Raw genomic sequence first — 14,054 nt, 5'->3', positions numbered from 1 at the left:
TCTCGGCAACATACCAGGCCACCAGCATTCAATTCTGCAATAGTACTGCAATACTACTTATATCAGTCAGCGTTTCATGTTATATTAACCCTACTTTACTAATAGGTCCCATGTGGCTCAGTTGCAACGCCAGTGTTGTGGGTTTCGATTCCCACGAGGGACCAGTATAGAAATGTGTGTACTCATTACTGTACGTCGCTCTGGTTAAGAGCATCTGCTAAATTCCGGATTTTTGATTTTTTAATAATATATGCCATTCAGCAGACCCTTTTATCCAAAGTGACTTACAGTCACGTGTGCGTACGTGTTGCATGCGAGTGGTCCTGGGAATCAAGCCAACTATTCTGCCCGTTGCAGAAGACGCCATGCTGTACCAACTGAGCTACAGAGGACCAGCGTTTTTTCATGTCATATTAACCGTAAATATTTATCATCCACAAGTTCAACGGATCTCAAACTCAACCAATAAAACCTTAATTATACCTAACTCCTAACTACTAGTGTGTATAGTTGTTTATTTCATTCATTTGGTTTCAGCCGTTTTTCACGCTAGGCAGCTAATAATAACATTACAATAGCACATACTGTAATGCAACCGACTGATTCCCACTTCAGGACAACTTAGTCTCTTGTTTAGGTAAGAGGCAATCTGGTAGGTCTTGTGCATTAGAGCAGCCTGCATGAGTTGTTCATGAGAGCTGATGCTTTCAGAGCTACTAATGGTTCTGCTGCTGTTGCATCCAATCTCCCATCCTGGCCCTGGGCTTTACTACAGTATGTAGCTTTTTATTCTGGTGTCATTGTGATGTGTTAGGCTATTGCCGTGTTATCAATATTGCACTAATGTGAGGGACTGAAAATGCAGCCTGATGTTTTGGAGAGAGTATATCAGGTTTCAGGTATGACCCAGATGCAAACAGTGTCGAAGAAAGAAACGTTTATTTCTAATGCAGGGGCAGGCAAACGACAGGTTAAAGGCAGGCAGGGGTCAGCAATCCAGAGCGGGTGCAAAGGGTCCAGAACGGCAGACAGTCTCAGGGTCAGGGCAGGCAGGGGTCAATAATCCAGTGAGGTGGGGCAAGGTAGAGAACGGCAGGCTCAGGGTCAGGGCAGGCAGAAGAGTCAAAACCGGGAAAGACTAGGAAACAGGAGCAAGAAACAGACAGGAGCAGGGGAACAAACGCTGGTAAGTTTCATTAAAAAAAAGAAATGGCAACAGACAAACAGAGAACACAGGTATAAACACACAGGGGATAATGAGGAAGATGGGCGACAACTGGAGGCGGGTGGAGACGAGCCTCCACCCGCCTCCAGTTGGGTGGAGGCTCGTGAAATAGACAGGTGAAATAGATCAGACAGGTGAAATAGATCAGGGTGTGACAGAGTAGGGATATTAAAATCTAATTTTAAAGGTCACATGCGCCGAATACAACAGGTGTAGTAGACCTTACAGTGAAATTCTCACTTACAAGCCCTTAAAAAACAATGCAGTTTTAAGAAAATCCCTAAAAAAGTAAGAGATCAGGATAACAAATAATTAAAGAGCAGCAGTAAATAACAATAGCGGGGCTATATACAGGGGGTATTGGTACAGAGTCAATGTGTAAATGTGCGGGGAGCACCGGTGTTGAGGTAATTATGTAGTTGCCATACCAGGCAGTGATGCAACCTGTCAGGATGCTCTCGATGGTGCAGCTGTAAAACCTTTAGAGGATCTGAGGACCCATGCCAAATCTTTTCAGTCTCCTGAGGGGGAATAGGTTTTGTCGTGCCCTCTTCACGACTGTCTTGGTGTGCTTGGACCATGTTCATTTGTTGGTGATGTGGACGCCAAGGAACTTGAAGCTCTCAACCTGCTCCACTACAGCCCCTACGATGAGAATGGGGGCTCGCTCGGTCCTCCTTTTCCTGTAGTCCACAATAATATCCATCGTCTTGATCATGTTGAGGGAGAGGTTGTCTGACCTCCTCCCTATAGGCTGTCTCATTGTTGTCGGTGATCAGGCCTACCACTGTTGTGTCATCAGCAAACTTAATGGTGGTGTTGGAGTCGTGCCTGGCCATGCTGTCATGAGTGAACAGGGAGTACAGGAGGGGACTGAGCACACCCCCCTGAGGGGCCCCTGTGTGGGGGATCAGTGTGGCGGATGTGTTGTTACCTACCCTTACCACTTGGAGGTGGCCCGTCAGGAAGTCCAGGATCCAGTTGCAGAGGGAGGTGTTTAGTCCCAGGGTCCTTAGCTTAGTGATGAGCTTTGAGGGCCCTATGGTGTTGAACTGTTGAGCTGTAGTCAATGGATAGTATTCTCACATAGGTGTTCCTTTTTTCCAGGTGGGAAAGGGCAGTGTGGAGTGCAATAGAGATTGCATCATCTGTGGATCTGTTGGTGCGGTATGCAAATTGGAGTGGGTCTAGGGTTTCTTGTATAATGGTGTTGATGTGAGCCATGACCAGCATTTCAAAGCATTTCATGGCTACAGATGTGAGTGCTACGGGTTGGTAGTCATTTAGGCAGGTTACCTTAGTGTTCTTGGGCACAGGGACTATGGTGGTCTGCTTGAAACATGTAGGTATTACAGTCTCAGACAGGGAGAGGTTGAAAATGTCAGTGAAGACACTTTCCAGTTGGTCAGCTCATGCTCGGAGTACACGTCTTGGTAATCCATCTGGCCCAGCGGCCTTGTGAATGTTGACCTGTTTGAAGGTCTTACTCACATTGGCTGCGGAGAGCATGATCACACAGTCGTCCGGAACTGCTGATGCTCTCATGCATATTTCAGTGTTACTTGCCTCGAAGCGAGCATAGAAGTTATTTAGCTTGTCTGGTAGGCTTGTGTCACTGGGCAGCTCTCGGCTGTACTTCCCTTTGTAGTCTGTAATAGTTTGCAAGCCCTGCCACATCCAACGAGTGTTGGAGCCGGTGTAGTACGATTCGATCTTAGTCGTGTATTGATGCTTTGCCTGTTTGATGGTTTGTCGGAGGGCATAGCGGGATTTCTTATAAGCTTCCAGGTTAGAGTCCCGCTCCTTGAAAGCGGCAGCTCTACCTTTTAGCTCAGTGCGAATGTTGCCTGTATTCTATGGCTTCCGGTTGTGGTATGTACGTACAGTCACTGTGGGGACGACGTCCTCGATGCACTTATTGATAAAGCCAGTGACTGATGTGGTGTACTCCTCAATGCCATCGGAAGAATCCCGGAACATATTCCAGTCTGTGCTAGCATAACAGTCCTGTAGTTTAGCATCTGCTTCATCTGTTTGTAAGTAGGAATCAGTCGGATAGAGTTATGGAGTTATGGTCAGATTTGCCAAATGGAGAGCGAGGGAGAGCTGTGTACGCGTCCCTGTGTGTGGAGTAAAGGTGGTCTAGAATTGTTTTCCCTCTGGTTGCACATTTAACATGCTGATAGAAATGAGGTAAAACTGATTTAAATTTCCCTGCATTAAAGTCCCCGGCCACTAGGAGCACTGCCTCTGGATGAGCGCTTTCCTGTTTGCTTATGGCGGAATACAGCTCATTGAGTGCGGTTTTAGTACCAGCCTCAATCTGTGGTGGTATGTAGACAGCTACGAAAAATACAGATGAAAACTCTCTTGGTAGATAGTGTGGTCTACAGCTTATCATGAGATACTCTACCTCAGGCGAGCAAAATCCTGAGACTTCCTTAGATATTGTGCACCAGCTATTGTTTACAAATGTGCCTTACCCCCGTGTCTTACCAGAGGATGCTGTTCTGTCCTGCTGATAGAGTGTATAACCCGCCAGCTGTATGTTCTTAATGTCGTCATTCAGACACAACTCTGTGAAACACAAGATATTACAGTTTTTAATGTCCCGTTGGTAGGATATACGTGCTTTCAGTTCGTCCCATTTATTTCCCAGCGATTGAACGTTAGCTACCAGAACGGAAGGCAAGGGCAGATTAGCCACTCGTCGCCTGATCCTCACAAGGCATCCGGGTCTCTTTCCGCGAAATCTACGTTTCCTTTTCCAGTGAATCACGGGGATCTGGGCCTGGTCGGGTGTCCGTAGTATATCCCTCGCGTCCCAATTATTGAAGAACTCCTCATCCAATTTGAGGTGAGTGTTCCCAATTCTGATGTCCAGAAGCTCTTTTCATTCATAAGAGACGGTAGCAGCAACATTATGTACATAACAAGTTACGAACAACGCGAAAAAACAAACAAATTAGCCTGGTTGATTAAGAGCCGATAAGACGGCAGCCCTACTCTCCGGCGCCATCTTGGACAGCTGAAGGCTGGAGGATCTGAAGAAAGATCTATCCCCAAGCCATCCATTTACATTACATTTAGATCATTTAGCAGACACTCCTATCCAGAGCAACTTACCAGGGTTGTGGGTGCATACATTTTCATACTTGTTCCCCGTGGGAATCAAACCCTCAACCCTGGGGTTGCAAGCGCCGTGCTCTACCAACTGAACTACACGGGACTACCATCCCGCTGGTCTTCATGCACTACATCATACCTAAGGCACTGTGTAGGTCCTCCGGAGCCATATCTTAGACTTAGAGCATTTAGGGGTCCTAGTGAGTGAGATTAATTTACTCACAGGCAGTATCAAAGACGACTACTGTACATATGTGATGCCGGCCAAGCCGGAACAATGCAACACTATAGTTCCTGATCTACCATCACCACCAACACCACTATCCATAGAGAAGCCCTCCTACCACCTACTACCCTACTGCTGCTCCCTGCTGTGACCATCACCACCAACACCACTATCCATAGAGAAACCCTCCTACCACCTACTACCCTACTGCTGCTCCCTGCTGCGACCATCACCACCAACACCACTATCCATAGAGAAACCCTCCTACCACCTAGTACCCTACTGCTGCTCCCTGCTGCGACCATCACCACCTAGCCTCCCCGTCTCAGTTACCCCCACGCTGGGAGACAAGCAACATGTAATCTGGCCCCAGCGGGGAACCACTCCTCCAGCCCCCCAGCCAGCTCCTCTCCTTCCCTCTCCTAGCCAGCCAGCCAGCCGCCATGACGGGACAGGGGTCCCTGGTGCTACAGAGAGGAGAGGATCAATGCATGGTGTGGGTGTGGGTGTGTGTGTGTATGTGTGTGTGTGTGTGTGTGTGTGTGTGTGTGTGTGTGTGTGTGTGTGTGTGTGTGTGTGTGTGTGTGTGTGTGTGTGTGTGTGTGTGTGTGTAGTGGTTAGGTATTAGTGTCTGGGGTTTATGCTGTTTACTGCACAGTAAGGGTGTGTTTATGAATACAGTAGGTGTGTGAGACTGCTTGTGAAATACAGTGTGCGCATGTTTTTACATGTGACCGTGTTTACGGATTGATGAGTATGAGTGGGCTGTCAGTGTTGCTCTTGCATAAACCATATGAGGTATCTGTAAGTCCCTTAATCTATAGTCTTCTATTGTGACTATTGGCATGGCCTATAATAGAATAGGTGCTGCTATTGGACCAGGTCTCTCTTGGAAAAGAGATGTTATCTCAATGAGAAAAACCTGTATGAATAAAGGTTAAATAAAAAGAAAACAGTTGAAATACAGTAGCGTCCCCTCTGCTCCCTCCCCATAGAGGGAGCAGCGTCTTCCTCTCTCCTTATGGCCTTGTTCCAATGGCGCTGCATCCACAGTCCACCAGACCGCCCAGTGCCCATGCCCTAACCCCAGCTGCCCCCCCTTCAACCTCCCTCCACTTGACCACCACCCGACCTGTCTCCTTACGTCTGCACTTGTATTCTTCCTGTACCTGGCCACATTGTGGTCGTCCCCCCCCCCCCCCCCGTGCCGCCGATCCAATGAAACACATTAAACTAGCGGAGCGTGCTAGCCTAGCGTTCAGGGGCTACTTCAAGTATTAAACCAATTGATTGTGCTGCAATTTGGGTCTGTTGGCGTGCACGGCATGTTTAACCAGTGGGCCATTCTGGGGGGAGTGTTCGCCTGGTGTCTGCGCAATACGGAGGCGGCGGAGCGTGGTAAAGGGAGAGGACATTGCCACAACCAATCAGAATGACTACGCTAGAGCGCAGACCTGGGTTCCTGTTCTGGCTGTGTCGGGTGGACATTCCGAGAGTACATGGCCATTAAGGCCAGATCGTTCTTCAAGATGTTCAAACGTTCATAGGTGACCAGCAGGGTCAAATAATAATCACACATGTTGCAACGGGTCAGTAGCTCAGGAGTAAATGTCAGTTGGCTTTTCATAACCAGGCACGGCTGACCCTAGCCCCCTGGCACAGAGACTATTGCAGCGTAGATAATGGAGGCTGAGACGTCGGGGGTCAGCGGACGCTGTGGCCCTCTCCGACGATACCCCCAGACAGGGCAAACCAGGCAGGATATAACCCCACCCACTTTGCCAAAGCACAGCCCCCACACCACTACAGGGATATCAACAGACCACCGACGTACTACCCTGAGACAAGGCTGAGTAAAGCCCACGAAGCTCTCCTCCACCGCACAAGCTGCTCAAGGAGATCACGTCACAGATTCAACCCTCTCAAGTCGAGTATAGCGGGAAAAGGCCTGGCACGATGTGACGCACCCCTCCTAGGGACGGCATGGAAGAGCACTAGTAAGCCTGTGACTCAGCCCCCGTAATAGGGTCAGAGGCAGAGAAACCCGGTGGAGAGAGGGGAGCCGGGCTAGGCAGGCAGAGGCAGCAAGGGCGGGTCGTCACTTCAGTTTTCGCACCCCTGGGCCAGACTACATTAGACAAAAATGATTTTGAATACTCTGTGAACCCAGGTATGCTAGTGTGCTGCTGTCGGTGGCAGTTAGAATTTTGAAGGAGTTACACGATAAGTGAGAATTGAAAGTGCTCTTTGAGTTAAGAGTTTGCGGGCTGCTGTGACATGGTAGGAAACAGCAGTGCATCTTGTTTATCTCACTGGATTGAGTTTGACAACCGTAGCCCGAGTGCTCTATCCCTCAGCGTTGCGCTTTGTTAGGAGATGGGGAGAGAGAGGGACAAATGAAAAGACAAACAGTTTGCAGAAATGTGTGTATCCTTGGACGAGAAGTGCTTAGAGCGAAAGCTTCAAAAGAAAAATGACAGCTTGTTTTCAAAAAAACAACCCGGCTTCAACTCGCTTCTTTCTCTCCCAGTCCTTCACTTTTTCTCTCTCTCTCTCCGTATTATCTTTCCCTGTATCATTCTCTCTCACACTGTCTCCTCCTCTCTCTCTCTTCTCCATCTCCTGTCTCACTCCATCTCCTCTCTCTCTCTCTCTCACTCCTCTCTCTCTGTCTCTCTCGCTCTCTCTCTTCATCTCTCGCACTCTCACCTGTCCCTTCCAGTACTGAGGTTCTTTGAAGCTGTGGTGTGGTGTACATGCCAGCTGGGAGGGTGGTGTTGCCAGCAGTACTTGGGCTGTGAGGTAATGCCTGCAGTAGATCAGTCAGCAGCAGACCTGGGGTAGTTGAGTAGACTACACTGCAAACAATGCTAGTGTTACCTAGATGTTATTGTATTGAGGTAATGAAGTTAAAATTGCTTGAGTTGAGTTCAACTAAAAACTAGTCAATGCATTTTCTTGGTGAGTGCGATGATTTGGCTTATCCGGAAAATACATAAAGATAATTTGTATTGTTCTAAGATATTCTGACTTGTTTCAAGCCTTTTTCAAGCCTTTTTTTAAGTAAGCAAAATTATCTGCCAGAGCACTAAGATAATTTGTCTTGGTAAGATGTCTTATTAGGATCAAATAACATGAAATAAGAATTTATCTTACCCTATCAAGCCTTTTTTGTTTTGTTTAAATAATCAAAATTGTCTGCCAGTGCACTAAGATACGCTACATGACCAAAAGTATGTGGACACCTGCTCGTCAAACATCTCATTCCAACATCCTGACCATTAATATGGAGTTGTTTCCCCCTTTGCTGCTATAACAGCCTCCACTCTTCTGGGAAGGCTTTCCACTAGAAGTTGGAACATTTCTGCGGTTACTTGCTTCCATTCAGCCACAAGAGCAATAGTGAGGTCAGGCACTGATGTTTGGCGATTAGGCCTGACTCGCAGTCGGCATTCCAATTCATGCCAAAGGATTTTGATGGGGTCGAGGTTAGGGCTCTGTGCAAGCCAGTCAAGTTCTTCCACTCCAATGTAGACAAACCATTTCTGTATGGGCCTCGCTTTGTGCACGGGCGCATTGTCATGCTGAAACAGGAAAGGGCCTTCCCCAAACTGTTGCCACAAAGTTGGAGGCACACAATCGTCTAGAATGTCATTGTATGCTGTAGCGTTAATATTTCCCTTCACTGAAACTAAGGGACCAAGCCAGAAACCATGAAAAACAGCCCCAGACCATTATTCCTCCTCCACCAAACTTTACAGTTGTCACCATGCATTGGGGCAGGTAGCGTTCTCTTGGCATCCGCCAAACCCAGATTCGTCCGTCGTACTGCCAGACGGTGAAGCATGACTCATCACTCCAAAGAACGCGTTTCCACTGCTCCAGAGCCCAATGGCGGCGAGCTTTACACCACTCCAGCCGACGCTTGACATTGCACATGGGGATCTTAGGCTTGTGTGCGTGCGGCTGCTCAGCCATGGAAACCCATTTCCCGAAGCTCCCGACGAACAGTTCTTGTGCTGAAGTTGCTTTCAGAGGCAGTTTGGAACTTGGTAGTGAGGATTGCATCCAAGGACAGACGATTTTAACTCGCCACGCGCTTCAGCACTCGGCAGTCCCGTTCTGTGAGCTTGTGTGCCCTACCAATTCGTGGCTGAGCGGCTGTTGCTCCGAGACGTTTCTACTTCAAAATAACAGCACTTACAGTTGACCAGGGCAGCTCTAGCAGGGCAGAAATTTGACTAACTGACACACTAACGGTAGGATATATTTATTTTGGATAAAAAAATTTTTTTAAATGCAGTTTAGAACCCTAGCCAGTTTCACACGGCCCCTGCTACAGCAAACACACATTAAGATGCACACAGGCAAACACACACACTCCACTCTGCCAAACTACTGCAGCAGATTAAACTAGCCAACTGCAACATTGTTGATTTTCCCAAGTGACTGATATGCAGTATGCACCCTTGATATATGTGCTCACTCCAGTATGCTGTTTTAGTTTGTATTTCATGTTTGTTCAGTAGAAGTTACACCATGTTCACTGAATTCCTCTGCGTTGTAACGTAGTTGGTCTTCCTCGCAGCCACTTCAAACCTTAACTGTCTCCCTTCATGGGAAGCACTGAATCATCCCGCTGTATGATGCACTTTGGTTCAGGGGGAGAACGTTATGTTGTGAATTTCGTTGGCAGAATTTGAGCCTGGGCCTCGGCCTGGTCTCCGGTTGTCCTTGAGCTGCTCTCATTGTGTGCGTGCGCATTCCGTAAAAATGGCTCTGCTGGTTTTCCCTTCAGCTACTGTGTCGCTGCCAGCAAATAGGGTTACAATGGTTGATGTCTGTTCTGAGTTGTCGACTGTTGGCTTGGTGTATAGAAGATGTACAGATATAGCCTGTGTCTGCTCTCTTGCCAACTCCTAATGGAATTGTCATGCCAAACATTTGGTTTGATAATGACAATGGCGTATAAGGCAAAAGCACAAACGGATCTGGGATCAGATTGGTATTGATATTATTAGTGATATTGATGCTTTACTGGCTTGTAGTGTTGAACGCGTCATGTTTTGTCAGACAATACACTCCGTTTTGATTCTACAAGATCAATGTGGAGAAATGTGTTCATTCCCCATGCTATTTCTTCCACCTCCAAAAAAACATCAATTGCTCTGACTCTGACATTAGATTCAAATCAAAGCCCCACACAGATTCCAAGGCGGCTTCAGGGAACGCCGAGCCAGCGTTTTTGTTTTTTTGCGACGCATTACCACGGCAACCGCTGCCATTCCCCCGACGTTGTAAATCACCACGCCAGAGTTTCCAGGCACTCGCATGGGACAGTGAGACAGTCAGAGGCATGTCGTAAAAGTGCTGTGACGGTCAGGGCGGCTGCTGCAGCCAACGCACATCTGGGGGCGGTGAGGTAGTCTCGCCAGAGCATATCACAGTCAGTGAGGGCATGCCTAAATGGCTTTTTTTGTTCACTTGTGGGGTCACCGGTGTGTCCGCGAACACATCATTTAGTATGATACTGCCCCACTGCTGCAGTATATTGTGTGAAGATCTTTTTGAAATGCTTATAGTCTCTGTATTTGTCTCAGAGTGTCTCAGTTTGTCTCATCGTTTCTTTTGTTTCAGTTCAGTCACTCTCTGTGGTTTTTGTGCATTAAGGACCCTCTGGAAAACGAGATAGGGGAGGATCTCTAGGCGTAGTCAAAGAAATACATTCCAACACCTCCTGTCACAGTGGGTCATTGTTGTACCTCAGACTTGTGTCTTAGCCTTCACCACCTGGGGTCTCGTAGGCAGGCTGCTGCAAAGCCAGGGCAGACCTGTCTGATAGCCCTAGGTGGGATTCATGTTGTGGATTAGAGAAATAGACTCCACAATCCAGCCTCCCGTCTTAGGGCTTACAAGCCTGGAAAGGTGCCCGAGGCCTTGGAACCTGGTGCAGCCATGGAAGGCAGCACACAAAGACTAACTGAAATAGCATGCTGCTCACCATAAACACACACACACACACACTATCACTGAATGACTTGTGCAATTTCCCAAACACCATTAGCCTAACCTTTTTTTCCTCCGCGGGTGCTTTGGGGGTGGTGCACAATACATACATTATGAAGGTGGGCAATCCTGGTATTAGGGGCCAGTTACAGTTAGCCAGCTCAATCAGGGCTTTGTCTGTAAAGCCTGCTGCACATCAGAACGGGGGCATTACAGCCCGTCTAACAGCCTTGATGTCTGACACCTCGCCATCTTTAACTAACTAGCTACAGTTTATCTGCTTCTCCTGTTAGCAACCCACACGCACTCAGTATACACACACACAGTCAGTGTGACATACACACACACTCAGTATGACACACACACACACACTCAGTATACACACACAGTCAGTGTGACATACACACACACTCAGTATGATACACACACACACTCAGTATACACACACAGTCAATGTGACATACACACACACTCAGTATGATACACACACACACAGTCCGTATGACACACACACTCAGTATGACACACATACACACTCAGTATGACATACACACACTCACTCAGTATGACATACACACACACTCAGTATGATATACACACACACACACTCAGTATGATACACACACACTCAGTATGCCATACAGACGCACACACACACTCAGTATGATATACACACACACACTCAGTATGACATACACACACACTCAGTATGATATACACACACACACACTCAGTATGATACACACACACTCAGTATGCCATACAGACGCACACACACACTCAGTATGACATACACACACTCACTCAGTATGACATACACACACACTCAGTATGATATACACACACACACACTCAGTATGATACACACACACTCAGTATGCCATACAGACGCACACACACACTCAGTATGATATACACACACACACTCAGTATGACACACATACACACTCAGTATGACACACATACACACTCAGTATGACACACATACACACTCAGTATGACATACACACTCAGTATGATATACACACTCAGTATGACACACATACACACTCAGTATGACACACATACACACTCAGTATGACCCACATACACACTCAGTATGACCCACATACACACTCAGTATGACATACACACACTCACTCAGTATGACATACACACACACTCAGTATGCCATACAGACGCACACACACTCAGTATGATAATCACACACACACACTTAGTATGATACACATACACTCAGTATGCCATACAGATGCACACACTCTCAGTATGACATACACACACACTCAGCATGACAGACACACACACACTCAGTATGACACACACACACACACACACTGTATGACATACACACTCAGTATGACATACACACTCAGTATGACATAGACACACACACGCAGTATGACATACACACACACACACTCAGTATGACATACACACACAGTATGACATACACACTCAGTATGATACACACACTCAGTATGACATACACACACACACACACTCAGTATGACATACACACACACACACTCTCAGTATGACAGACACACTCAGTATGACACACACACTCAGTATGACATACACACTCAGTATGGCACACACACACACACACACACACACACACTCAGTATGACACACACACACACACTCAGTATGACATACACACTCACACACACACTCAGAATGACATACACACTCAGTATGACATAGACACACACACTCAGTATGACATACACACTCAGTATGACATAGACACACACACTCAGTATGACATACACACTCAGTATGACATAGACACACACACTCAGTATGACATAGACACACACACTCAGTATGACATAGACACACACACTCAGTATGACATAGACACACACTCAGTATGACATAGACACACACACTCAGTATGACATAGACACACACACTCAGTATGACATAGACACACACTCAGTATGACATAGACACACACACTCAGTATGACATAGACACACACACTCAGTATGACATAGACACACACTCAGTATGACATAGACACACACTCAGTATGACATACACACACACTCAGTATGACATAGACACACACACTCAGTATGACATAGACACACACACTCAGTATGACATAGACACACACACTCAGTATGACATAGACACACACTCAGTATGACATAGACACACACTCAGTATGACATAGACACACACTCAGTATGACATAGACACACACTCAGTATGACATAGACACACACACTCAGTATGACACACACAAACACTCAGTATGACATACACAAACACTCAGTATGACATACACAAACACTCAGTATGACATAGACACACACACTCAGTATGACACACACACACACACACACTCAGTATGACATACACACACACACACTCAGTATGACATACACACACACACACTCAGTATGACATAGACACACACTCAGTATGACATAGACACACACTCAGTATGACATAGACACACACTCAGTATGACATAGACACACACTCAGTATGACATAGACACACACTCAGTATGACATAGACACAAACTCAGTATGACATAGACACACACACTCAGTATGACATACACACTCAGTAAGACATAGACACACACACTCAGTATGATATACACACTCAGTATGACATACACACACACTCAGCATGACAGACACACACACTCAGTATGATATACACACTCAGTATGACACACACACACACACACACACACACTCAGTATGACATAGACACACTCAGTATGACATACACACTCAGTATGACATACACACTCAGTATGACATAGACATACACACACACACAAACTCAGTATGACATAGACACACTCAGTATGACATAGACACACTCAGTATGACATACACACTCAGTATGACATAGACACACTCAGTATGACATACACACTCAGTATGACATACACGCTCAGTCTGACATACACGCTCAGTCTGACATACACACACACACAGTATGACATACACACACACACACACTCAGTATGACATACACACTCAGTATGACATACACACTCAGTATGACATACACACACTCAGTATAACATACACACGCACACACTCTTAGTATGACATACACACACACACGCAGTATGACATACACACACACACACTCAGTATGACATACACACACACACACTCAGTATGACATACACACACACACACTCAGTATGACATACACACACACACACTCAGTATGACATACACACACACACACTCAGTATGACATACACACACACACACTCAGTATGACATACACACACACACACACTCAGTATGACATACACACACACACACACTCAGTATGACATACACACACACACTCTCTGTATGACACACACACTCAGTATGACATACACACTCAGTATGACACACACACACACACACTCAGTATGACATACACACTCAGTATGACACACACACACACACACTCAGTATGACATAGACACACACT

At 46.5% G+C, this 14,054-nt stretch overlaps 1 protein-coding gene across 3 annotated transcripts in view; it reads left to right on the top strand.

The window, feature by feature from the left end:
• The window catches only part of LOC129831385 (RNA-binding motif, single-stranded-interacting protein 3-like), a 351,034-nt gene that overhangs the window by 303,545 nt on the left and 33,435 nt on the right, over nucleotides 1–14,054 (top strand). The window lies entirely within an intron of this gene.

Source organism: Salvelinus fontinalis, chromosome 32 (genome assembly GCF_029448725.1).
Source record: "Salvelinus fontinalis isolate EN_2023a chromosome 32, ASM2944872v1, whole genome shotgun sequence".
Taxonomy (NCBI): Eukaryota; Metazoa; Chordata; class Actinopteri; order Salmoniformes; family Salmonidae; genus Salvelinus; species Salvelinus fontinalis.
The sequence above is the reverse complement of the archived record's forward strand: the minus strand, read 5'-3'. Positions and strand labels throughout refer to the sequence as shown.